Source organism: Humulus lupulus, chromosome 3 (assembly GCF_963169125.1).
Source record: "Humulus lupulus chromosome 3, drHumLupu1.1, whole genome shotgun sequence".
In the NCBI taxonomy this organism is placed as follows: Eukaryota; Viridiplantae; Streptophyta; class Magnoliopsida; order Rosales; family Cannabaceae; genus Humulus; species Humulus lupulus.
Window position 1 is genome coordinate 91,699,152 of NC_084795.1, and position 10,726 is coordinate 91,709,877.

General features: G+C 34.0%; 1 non-coding gene across 1 annotated transcript; it reads left to right on the forward strand.

Annotated features, from left to right (window-relative positions):
* The first annotated feature begins 10,007 nt into the window (after positions 1–10,007).
* On the forward strand, positions 10,008–10,114 carry LOC133827950 (small nucleolar RNA R71). The gene has a single exon (XR_009890599.1). It is a non-coding gene; the product is annotated as a small nucleolar RNA R71 (small nucleolar RNA).
* The last annotated feature ends 612 nt before the right edge of the window (positions 10,115–10,726 follow it).

Here is a 10,726-nt window from a genome sequence, read left to right on the forward strand (position 1 = left end):
TTTCTCTATGTCCTTCTAGCTCTCTCCAATCTCTCCAAAAAAATTCCCCCTCTTTCACGTGATGCTCACCTTTTTACCCTAGGGTAGAATTCCCTTCTAAAATTAGTAAGCTCAATCCACTACTTTTCCCCTTTTAGGCCCACCTTTCTTTAGTCCACCATAATTCTGACATAAGAGTGCTCATGTGGCTACCTTTACACCTCACGCTAGCTGGCAAAGCCACTTAGCAGTGACTTTTTTCAGCTGGGCTATAGTTGACCACGCAGCTCCAGAATGTTGCAGCAATCCTCTTAGCAAAACTGCATATTTCAACATTTTTCCACTAATTCTTGCCAACTTTTCCACTCCTTTTGCTTCTCAAACTAGCTTGAGCTCATTTATCACAGAAAATGAGCAAAATAATTATTTAAGTCCAAAATAGCTAAACACAAACTCAACTCTAAAATTGAACTACACAAGACACAAAGATCAAATTAACTAAAACATTAACGATTAAAGACTCAATTCAACACTTTTTTTTTGTTGGTTTTAATAGATCAAATCAGAGATTATACGCAGCGGAACAACAATCAAAATTGTTAATTTAACCCCACAAGATTTATATATATTTATATATATTGAATCAAGAGATGAATAGAAAATTACCTTAAGTCATTACTTGCTACTATTTTTTTGTACAGCAAAAATCATTGAGATCTCACACCAGAATCTTCCAAAATGTTCTCAACACACAAAGAACGAGTGTTGGCTCGTTATACAAAATAATAGGCAAAATCTATTTATCAGATATTCTCAACACATGAGATCTGATAAAGTTTGGACCTAAGTTTGTGAAGAATAGTGACATATGCTTGTATCGCTGTTCTATTTCTCTCGGGGGGATTTCACTATATATTTTCTATCACTGAAAAATATTGCTCTGAAAAACTGATCTCCTATATTTAATATATCCAATATATTAAAAATAAAATATTAGTTATTTAAAACAATTTAAAAATAACTAATCAGTTATCAGATTTTATTTAAATAATAATATTTTAATCATATTATAATATCTCATTATTTATTTAATATTTAAATTACTAAAATTGTGGAACAAAAAAACTTCTAGAAGCTTCTTGTGTGTGTAGCACAATGACTGTGCACTGTGCTACACATGTACCATATGCCAAGGAAGACATGTGATTTTTTCTAATTTTCATCATTATTTAAATACCAAAATTCCCAAAAATAAATTAATTCAAAATTAATTATATTTTTGTTAAATCAAATAATTAATTAATTACACAATAATTATGTTTAGTGCATAGAAAAATATTTTACTTATCAAATAAGTCATTTTGTCCATTTTTGTATTTATCTTTGTCAGCGTTTGTTTGAGCCATTTCGGGGACCATGGACCTATAACATTAAGCTCCAATAAATTGAAACAAAATAATTAAACTCGTTAATTATAATAGTTAATTTATTAATTATGATATTTCTCCACTATAAATTCAGAATTGAACTATTTATGTTATAGATATACTTTTACAAAAATCTTATTTTAAGCTGTCCATTAATATAACCATCTTATAATAGTTCAACCCTCTAATTAATTAGTTCATAAATTAGAATTGAGTAATTACCATTTTACCTTTCTAATTTACTTCTTATTCCTTAAGTACCATTAATTCACTAGTGAACAATTAATCTATAATCTAATTATAGATTTGAGCTCAAAATCATTCAGTTCCATAATTAACCCTTAAGGGAACTAATATACGATCTGTTATGAAAGATTAGATTCCGTATTGTTGATACATGTTCCCAGCCATCCATGATATTAAATCTCCAAAACAAAAGTCATTAGCCTCATTCTATGAAGAGACCTTAATGAATGAATAAAAAGATTTAATAAACATGAACAAGAGTTCATGAACACTCAGGACTTAGGTTGATCTATAAATGATCATTAGTTATAATATGAATTACGAGTCTTTATTATTAAATGGTTTTTGGATAAAGACTTTTATTCATATTGGTCCATGTCATATATAATCATATTATATAAAGCACCTTTACCGAGATATCTTACCACATCAATAATCTGAATCTAGACTATTTGTATCAACATGATACTCAGCAAACCGTACTTACAACCCCAATTAAAGAATTCCATAACTTCAATTTGTTGTTGTTGTTGACTATTTTTATTAATTCATGTAATCTTAATTCTCTCGTACTAATACAAGATCACATCCTCAATAATGAATATGGAATTTTTCTGATATTTACAAAATTATTCAAACAATAATTTAATAATCTAAATATAACAATAATTGACCATTGTATTTATTTATTCATCGAAATAACAAATGTCTTTTACATGCTTTTAGGACATACTCCTAACACTTTTCTTATAAAATCAAGTGTAAAAGAAGACTAAATAACTCTATATCATAGAGTTATCACACCCCCAAACTTATGATATTGCTTGTCCTCGAGTGATGAATCTAAAAAAATAACAAAAGACACACAAATTGAACAACAAAAGAACCAAGGAAAACAACAAAAACAAGACACAACAAGAGAGGATTTTGCTTTGCCAATGTTAAAAAGGGGAAGGCTCTCGAGAATTTTATTTTGAGTAAGAGAAGCCGAATTTCACACTTACACAAGCCTTAAACCAAAATTTTCAAGCATTAATGTTGCTGTCAAAATATGAGTCAAATGTTTCACCATTTAGTGCATGCATAACTTTTCCTAAACATTTTCAAACACCCAAAATCAAACTACACCTTGGTCCTAAAGCTTAACTAATACCTCCATAAGTTACTTAGTGATTCACTCTCTCCAATAATGTAGACAAGCACCATACAAAAGATCAATAGGACTTTATCAAGCTTGTAATGATAGACTAGGGTAAAGGTAGGATAAGAGAGATTAATTTTTTTGCTCAAATCACCCTAAACACCTCAATCTTTCTAGGACCTAAATCAATGCACACATTAATTTCCCCAAAGAAGACCCCACAACAAAATATAACTCTTGCCACTAGCCTTTATTACTAACAAACAAACACAAAAACTAAATGAACTCTTTTTATTATTATTATTTGAATAGTTACACACCAAACTTATTTACAAGCATATTTGATTACTTTTTTTTTTCTTAGCTTGACTTTTTTTGAAAAATCTTTTTCTTTTTCAAACTTTCCTTTGATGCAAGGGAGTGCACTCTTTAATTTTTTCTTTTGAATTTTTTTTTTTTTGGATTTTCTACTTATTTTTTTTTTAATGAAGATAAACAACTAGATGGTAAGAAAACAAGAAAAATGATAATACACTCTCCCCCCAAACTTATAATCAACATTGTCCCTAATGGTGAAAACAAGCAAAGGAAGAAAATGAAAACGCTCACCCAATGCCTCTCGCACTCTCTACTCCTCTCAACCCCCCAAAATACAACAACAAATAAATCCTATAAAGATCAAGGTGCTAAAGGGTATGGTGAAAAGAGGCTATTATATAGCTAGGATAATAAGTGGCTAAGCAAGAAAATGACACTTAAGCTCAATGGGGTGACTAGGGATAAAAATGCATAAAGGGTAGGCTTCAAAGGCTCAAACGGTCCAATGATGGCCTAAATCATGTCATGGGTGTGGTGATGCCTAGGATTTTGCCTCAAGGAAAATCACAAAGTAACTCTAGAAACTTAAGCTCTCCCAAGAAACTAGCTCTTTCTAGGGTTTCAAAAATATTTCATCAAGCTATGCACACACTAAAAAGAGAAACACTCTCATCAATCAATTGCTAGCAACATTTATACCCAAAGGATTTAGCTTAAAAACTCAAGCAAGAATGACAGTCAGCTTCAACTTAGATTTATTATATTTTTGTAGTTTTTTTTAAGAACGTCATCGAGCCCCCTAGTGAACACTAACAAAGACAAATAATATCCTCGAAAGAACGACAACACAAAAATTGCAAAGACAACAAAAAACAAGACCAATACATGAACAAGACACTAAAACAACAAGATTACAACCACCGAACAAAAGAAATAACAAAAACAACAAATAAACAAATGAAACTTGAGCTAAGATAAGACAACTCCTCTCGCCTATCCCTTGGGATTGTCATCCGAAGGAATAGGGTCGATTGAAAAGCCATGGCCTCCTTCGTTTGGGCTGGTGGCGGATTTGAGTATTTTGGTGCTTTCCCTTTATGAGCACGAATCTTAGTGGCTGCAAGAACAAGAGCAACAACAGGTTGTGCAAATTTAGCAACAAATTCCCCTTTGAAATCCATACTAAACTACTGCCCAAGATCAAAAGTGCATAATGTACAGTCATAGTGTAGTACCAACAATAATATGCACCCCATAGAGAGCTTCAAAATCATATTTGTAGCTCCCAAAAATGTCATCTCAAAGTTAAAGAAACATGGCCTGTAAGGCAAAATGATGGTGGAGGCAACTTGTGTTGGAAAAACTTATACAGGATCTTTATTTATTTTCATGTATATCTGATATTAAACAAATTAATACGAGATAGCCTAAAACATGTTTCTAAATTGAATTCAAAGAGAAACAAACAATATAATACTTATAGTATACGCAGCGGATTTAAGAGTCCTTCCTTCAGTTTCTCTAACTCTTGTATCCTTTCTGTCGCAGAGTATTATCAAGAAACTGAACCGATTTTCTATTTTCTTCACGATCTTCCAATGTATCCTTAGAACCACCTAGACTAGTGTGGGCAATTCTCAACACATGAGATAGATATAGAGAGAAGAAGAGAAAATAAGAAAGTGGCTTAGAAAAGGACTTGTGTTTAGAGAGAATATAAAACTATCAGAAAATCTGACTTATCAAAAACCCTTTTTTTTAACTTCTCTATAAGCACTCCTTTTATAGACTCAATTAGGCCATTTAATTTAATTAAAAAATCAATAAAATAACAGCCATTTTGAAGCCCTAGGTCGAAATTATCATGGGCTATAGGCCCGTGAAATTTCCCATTTGATTATAAGCCCATTGGACTTAAAATCAAGGCCTGTATTATTTTCTATTGATTTAATTAATTAAATAATTATTTAAATCCTTTATCAAATTAATTATTTATAATTTGAACCTTGATTTAAATTTATTTATTAATTTAGATACCAATTTATCTTAATTAATAAATCTGCCATAATTTCTCTTTTCTTCTCAAAATTACACAACTCTGTGAAACTATCCAAAATTGACCTGGTCAACTTTGATAATTCTAATTGATGATTAAATCAATTAATTGAGACTATCTAGATGATTTTATCCAAGGTACAATGGGGACCATGGGCCTATGAAATCAAGCTCCAATAAGTTATCATAAATCTAACAAATAAATTTACTAACTTATTAATTCCTCGCGACTCCACTATAGACTTGGAATTGCACTCTTGAATTCATAGAACGCTCTATAACAAATATAGATACGCTATTAATTATCCATTGTTACAACCATAATTGTCACTCAATCCTCTATAGACGGTCTACAATGAGATAGGACTAAAATACCGTTTTACCCCTCATTGTATTTTATCCTTAAAACACTTAGTTCCTTGTAAATGATATTTCAGTAAACTAATTTAATTACTGAAATGAGATCTCTATCATTTAACACCTTGAACCAAACTAAAAGGAAACCATCGTTTCACTTCTTCATCAGAAGCTATAGATGTTCATATCTATGATTAACACTCCCACTCAATTATACTACCGAGTTCCCAAGATGTAAGTATGGGCTAGTCCGTAGGGTAAGCTGGTAACGAACAAGTCAAAGAACTCAAATAATACAATCAGTTAGAATACTAACCACTCAGAATTGAGATTGAATTGACCTATGGTCAACTATATGATATGACTAGAATAGATAATAATGGTATGTTTACTTATCTTATCAACTGTCAATATCGGTCCTGTCCGATGTAATAAATACATCCGATCTTATCTACTTTGCTAATGTTCTGGAAAGAACATAACACTGTAATGTGTAAGTAGATCATATCGTAGATTGGCAAGTCAGTGTAAATCCGGTGCACTGACTAATCTTAAGACTAACTTATTTTTGAACATATAATCATATTTATATTCCACTGTAATTACGTCACTATAAATAAGATTAGCTATATGCTCGGGATTTAATAGAAGTTTATATTAAATAAATAATCATGAAAATAAAACATGTGAGCAAAGTGATTGACCAAGTCAAAAAATGATTTCTATTCTTTTATTGATAATAAAATGAGATTACAAAGAATTTGGGTTTTAATTAGGGCATAAAACCCCAACAACTTGAGACTGGGCTGGTACAGAGAAGACAAGGGTAATGATGAGGAGGTGGGACTGCTCACATTTTGGGTATGACAGGGATAGGAGGCTCACGGTGCCACCGTTCTTGCCGCGGGTGCTGGTCTCGCCTGGGTTCGATGGGGCTCAGACTTGGGTTCGGGTATTCTGGGTAGAACGGAGGCGTGGCCTGGGGTTCTCGCAACTGGTTCGAGGTGGTCATGGGTGTGGGGATCACGCAGGGAGGAGGGAGGCAGAGCTGGGTTTGGTGCTGGTTTTGCAGGCAGTGGGGCTCGGAGCTGAGGAAAATGGTGGTGGGGGCTGGGAACTAGGAGGGAGACGAGAGAGAGAACGAAGAGGAGAAAGAGAAAGGGTATCGGGTGATTTTTTTTTTTCAATTTTCTTTTTGATTTTTTTAATTAATAATATATATATTTTTAAACCTTGAGCACCGATCCCACGCACCATTCTCGCGATGCATCGCGGATCTCTCTGACTTGTTCTTGTCCCACGTGTAAAGGTTTGCTCCTCGTTTTGCTTCAACAAAATTTTCGCTAAACCATCAAACCCCCAAATTATTCTCAAAACACCATTTTCTTGTCTTTTAACACCTGAAACACAAAATCAAACTTAAAATCACTCCGAAAAAACATTACAATAAAATTAAATTAACATAACAAAAATTAAAATGAAAATAACTAAAAACACTAATATATTTTTTTTTCATTTTTTTCAATGCATTTTTATTCTTTCTTTCTTTGAGTTGCTTCACAAATGAATCCTCCAAAAACCATAGCAACCCAAACTTTACTTTTTTTTCTCTGAGGATCTTTCAAGGAAACTGAGGTTTGGTATTGCTCAACCTTGTTTCCTCCAAACTTTGTTCATTTCCTTGTTACCTTAAATGCTTTCCCCAAATGCTCATCATATAAATCCACTACACCATTGGGAAACACCTTGCTCACTAAGAACCCACCATCACACCTTGATTTCACTAGAGATTTTGATAAAAACACTCTATTTCTAACTTCCAACATTTGTGATTGAGGCTTTCTACTATGTTTCTTTTTCTTCAGTAGCTTTGGAGGATGAGATGGTTCTTCTTTCTTACTTATCCATGGCTCACCACCTTTCTCAATTTCTTCAAAAGGGACATTTTTCTTCACTCCCTTGCTATGCTTTTCATGCATCTTTTCAATCAACTTGAAGTTAGAAGCACTTATGGCCAAGCAAGCTTCAACTTCATTAGGGAAGCGTATAGGATTAAAAAACCTTGAATGTGACATGTTCGTCTTGAGCTCGAATGGTGAGCTCTCCTTTTTCAACATCTATCAACGTTCTTCTGATGGCAAGAAATGGTCTCCCCAAAATGATTGGTACATCTCTATCTTCCTCATAGTCAAGAATAATAAAATCTGCTGGAAAAATGAACTTGTCAACTTGTACTAGGTCGTCTTCAATCTTTCCCTCCGGATGCACCATAGAACAGTTAGCTAATTGCAAGGTGAGTGTAGTTGGCCTTGCTTCTCCAATTCCCAACTTCTTAAAAATGGACATGGGAATCAAATTCATACTAGCTCCCAAATCACAAAGAGCTTTACCAACTTCTCGTCCCCAAATAGAAATTGGAATTGTAAAACTGCCTGGATCCTTCAACTTTTGAAGAATTTTATTCTTCAAAATGACACTACAACCTTCAGTCAAAGCAGCCATTTCAAATTCGCCAAGCCTCCTCTTCTTTGTCAAAATATCCTTCAAAAACTTCACATAATTAGACATTTGTTCTAAAGCTTCCACCAGAGGTATGTTGATGTGGAGTTACTTCAAAACATCCAAAAATCTTCGAAATTGGCTATCTTGTTGTTGCTTTTGAAACCGCCGAGGAAATGGTGGAGGTGGCTTGCTAATTAGCTTCTCTGGTTCATTTTGAGGAGGAATTGCTGCAACATTTGCTTTAGGATCAGTATTGGACATATTCAAACCCCCAATTCTTTTTTCTTTTTCCACACTACTTTGGATTGAAGTAGGCTCATTTTTGCTCTTAGGATTGTCCTCATTCAACTCTAGATTTTTACCACTCCTCAAAGTAATCGCCTTGCATTGCTCTTTACCATCTCTCTTTGGATTTTTGGTATCACTAGGCAAGGTACCACTACTACAAATTTGGGCTTTCTCTGTGGTTTTTTTCCTTAATAGACTACGGTTTTTATGAGCAATGGGTACCACAGTGTAATCCAGCACAGAGAAAAGTCCACGAAAACTGCAGAGAAAGAAAAACTTTTCTCCACAATTTTTTTAAAACAACCGCAGAGAAAGAAAGACTTTTCTCCGTGGTCTTTTTAGAACAACTGCAAAAAAAAAGAAAAACTTTTCTCCGCAGTTTTATTGAAAAAACCGCAGAGAAAAGTATTGTAATTTTTCAAAACTTTAACCAAGCATAACTTTGTGCTTGGTTGTCTATTTTTTGTGTTTTTTTACTTTGGTATTTTTTCAAGATCTATCAAGTTGCATACAAAGAAAATCTGAAAACCTGAAAAAAAAAAAAAAAAAAAAAAACCATTTTTTCTAGTTTAGTCACCGAAAAATCTGAAGAAAAAAAATTTAGCAACCAAATCAATGATTTATGAAAAACCTCTTTTAAAAAGCACAGAGAAAATTATTGTAATTTTTCAAAACTTTGACCAAGCATAACTTTGTGCTCGGTTGTCCATTTTGGGTGTATTTTTTTAACTTTAGTATTTTTTTCGAGATCTATCCAAAGAAAATGCTATTTTTTTTATTTTTCTCTGTGGATTAAAAAAAAACTGCAGAGAAAAAATTTCCACTTCCCACATTTCCTACTTTACATTGCGCTTTTTTTTAAAAACTGCAGTAACATAGTTCCTAAGAGTCCTTCAATCATTTTCTCTGGGTTTTTTTATTTTAGATTGAAAAAAAAAAGCACAAAGAAACCCTATATTTGTAGTAGTGTTCCTAGTGGTCTATTCCACAATTCATTAGCTAGCTGTCCCATTTGAATCTCTAAATTCCTCAGAGATGCTGCTTGACTTTGAATCACTGCATCATTCTTGGCCATATACTCTTTCATCAAATTCTCCAAAGAGCTTGTTTGAGAAACTTGTGGAGGAGGCGGTTGAACTCTTGGTTGTAGTTGTTGAGTGAAACCCAGTGGATAAGTAGGATTGGTTGGAAATGTTGCACCACTTGAACTAGCCCCTTGACCTCCCCAAGAAAATTTTGGATGATTCCTCCAACCCGGATTATAAGAGTTTGAATATGGATTATTGCGATTGTCATTTTGATTCCCCAAGTAACAAACTGAAGCGGGATTAGAAGGACAACTATCAAATGTGTGCCCTCCTCCACAATAAATACAAGAAACATTCGCTATTTGGCCCATAGGAGTTGATTGCAAGTTACCCCCCATACTCATGGCCTTCAATACGTTGGTCATAGATGAAACTTGAGCGGTCAAAGCTGTCAAAGCATCTACTTAATGAATACCCGCTACTTTCCTTCCCAATGGAGCTCTAACATTAGACCATTGGTAATTATTGTTGGCAGTTCGCTCCAAAATCTCATATGCTTCATTGTAAGACTTAGAGAGAATAACCCCATTTGACGAAGGATCTAACACCATGTGCGTGAAAGCATTTAGAACATTATAGAAAGTTTCCATTTGAATACAATGGGGGATGCCATGATGTGGACACTTCCTCAATAACTCTTTGAACCTCTCCCAAGTGACACATACCGACTCATCCTCCAACTGTTGAAAAGAAATAATCTCATTCCGGAACTTAGCATTTTTTGTTGGAGGAAAGTACCTCATCAAAAATTTATCCACTAGCTCATTCCATGTAGTCATTGAGCCGGAAGGAAGTGTATTGAACCAAGCTCTAGCTCTATCCCATAGAGAAAAAGGAAATAAATTCAATCTCAAGACTTCTTCAGTAACGCCTTGCAACTTGAATGAACCGCTCACCTCCAAAAATGAACGAAGATGGAGGTGAGGATCCTTTGTAGGCAGCCCACTAAATTGACCCACTATTTGCAACATTTGGAACATTACGGGATTCAGCTCATGGGGCAGCGTACTCCCTTATGGCCCTTTCTCTATCATCGGTCATAACAATTGCATTAGCGACATTCAAAGCATTAGCAGCTTCATGAACAACTCCCACAACCACATTAAGCATGGGTTGAGCTCTAATTTCCTCAACCCCTTCACCTTCTTGAGCCATAACAAGGTCAATTTGAGCCCGTTGTTCCCTTAACCTTATGTGAAATGTACGTTCAATCTCAAGGTCAATAGGGGCTAGCTCAGAGTCTTGATGTTCGTTCATGCAATAGAATCAATCTAGTGAAGCACAAGATCAAGCAAACAAGATTAGTGTAAACTAAAAAAACAAAT